This window comes from Acipenser ruthenus, unplaced genomic scaffold (assembly GCF_902713425.1).
Source record: "Acipenser ruthenus unplaced genomic scaffold, fAciRut3.2 maternal haplotype, whole genome shotgun sequence".
NCBI lineage: Eukaryota > Metazoa > Chordata > Actinopteri > Acipenseriformes > Acipenseridae > Acipenser > Acipenser ruthenus.
In genome coordinates, this window is record NW_026708259.1 from 47,501 (window position 1) to 50,000 (window position 2,500).

Sequence of the window (2,500 nt, forward strand, 5' to 3'; positions counted from 1 at the left end):
GGAACCCAAGCCGGGGCAAAGGCTGGAGCTGTCCCCGGGGCCGTGGAACCCAAGCCGGGGCAGTGGGAGCAGAGGCCTGGGTGGTGGGAGCCAGCCCGGGGCCGTGGAACCCAAGCCGGGGCAGTGGGAGCAGAGGCATGGGTGGTGGGAGGCGGGAACTGTCCCCGGGGCTGTGGAACCCAAGCCGGGGCCGTGGAACCCAAGCCGGGGCAGTGGGAGCAGAGGCCTGGGTGGTGGGAGCCAGCCCGGGGCCGTGGAACCCTGCCCGGGGCAAGTGCGAGCCATAGCCTGGGTCCCCATTCAGTAACATGACCATAGGCACAGTTAGCTGACATGACCATAGGCACAGTTAGCTGACATGACCAGAGGCGGAATTAGCTGACATGACCAGAGGCGGAATTAGCTGACATGACCAGAGGCGGAATTAGCTGACATGACCAGAGGCAGAAGTAGCTGACATGACCATAGGCAGAAGTAGCTGACATGACCATGGGCAGAAGTAGCTGACATGACCATAGGCACAGTTAGCTGACATGACCAGAGGCGGAATTAGCTGACATGACCAGAGGCGGAATTAGCTGACATGACCAGAGGCAGAAGTAGCTGACATGACCAGAGGCAGAAGTAGCTGACATGACCATAGGCACAGTTAGCTGACATGACCATGGGCAGAAGTAGCTGACATGACCATAGGCACAGTTAGCTGACATGACCAGAGGCGGAATTAGCTGACATGACCAGAGGCGGAATTAGCTGACATGACCAGAGGCAGAAGTAGCTGACATGACCAGAGGCAGAAGTAGCTGACATGACCATAGGCACAGTTAGCTGACATGACCAGAGGCGGAATTAGCTGACATGACCAGAGGCGGAATTAGCTGACATGACCAGAGGCGGAATTAGCTGACATGACCAGAGGCAGAAGTAGCTGACATGACCATAGGCAGAAGTAGCTGACATGACCATGGGCAGAAGTAGCTGACATGACCATAGGCACAGTTAGCTGACATGACCATAGGCAGAAGTAGCTGACATGACCATAGGCAGAAGTAGCTGACATGACCATAGGCAGAATTAGCTGACATGACCAGAGGCAGAATTAGCTGACATGACCATAGGCAGAATTAGCTGACATGACCATGGGCAGAAGTAGCTGACATGACCATAGGCACAGTTAGCTGACATGACCATAGGCAGAAGTAGCTGACATGACCATAGGCAGAAGTAGCTGACATGACCATAGGCAGAAGTAGCTGACATGACCATAGGCAGAAGTAGCTGACATGACCATGGGCAGAAGTAGCTGACATGACCATAGGCACAGTTAGCTGACATGACCATAGGCACAGTTAGCTGACATGACCATAGGCGGAGTTAGCTGACATGACCAGAGGCGGAATTAGCTAATATGACCATAGGCGGAATTAGCTGACATGACCAGAGGCAGAAGTAGCTGACATGACCATAGGCAGAAGTAGCTGACATGACCATGGGCAGAAGTAGCTGACATGACCATAGGCACAGTTAGCTGACATGACCATAGGCAGAAGTAGCTGACATGACCATAGGCAGAAGTAGCTGACATGACCATAGGCAGAATTAGCTGACATGACCAGAGGCAGAATTAGCTGACATGACCATAGGCAGAATTAGCTGACATGACCATGGGCAGAAGTAGCTGACATGACCATAGGCACAGTTAGCTGACATGACCATAGGCAGAAGTAGCTGACATGACCATAGGCAGAAGTAGCTGACATGACCATAGGCAGAAGTAGCTGACATGACCATAGGCAGAAGTAGCTGACATGACCATGGGCAGAAGTAGCTGACATGACCATAGGCACAGTTAGCTGACATGACCATAGGCACAGTTAGCTGACATGACCATAGGCGGAGTTAGCTGACATGACCAGAGGCGGAATTAGCTAATATGACCATAGGCGGAATTAGCTGACATGACCAGAGGCAGAATTAGCCTACATGACCATGGGCAGAAGTAGCTGACATGACCAGAGCTCCAATTAAAAGTTACCTTCTTCTGAAGGGACAGATTTGCTATGTGTTACGGAGCGAGAGTTCCAGGAGGTCCCTGTGAACTCGTGGCTTCCTCCCTTAATGCAACTAGATGGCAGATACACTGGGGAGGTAGGTGCATATTACTAGGGGCACGGCATTTTCGATCAAAAAAATATTTCTAAGTCAGGACGGAGGTTCATTCTAAGGGCACGAGCGACCGATCTAAGCCGTGTGGGAGGCCCTGCACCCCGGTCAGGGTCCCCCTTCACCCCCTGGCGACATCCTCCCTTGGAAGTCTGCCCGGTGGCCCCCTCCCGCGCCCGGCGCCGGTTCAGGCCGGGCGGGAGGCCCCGTTCCTCGGGCTCAGGACCGGGCTAAGCCCCCTTAAGGACCTGGCCAAGCTCTGGTCACGTTGCGGGAAGGGGGGGTTGACCTCCCGTGCCCGGGCGCCCGTTCATGCGGGCCTGGAGGCTCCCATTTC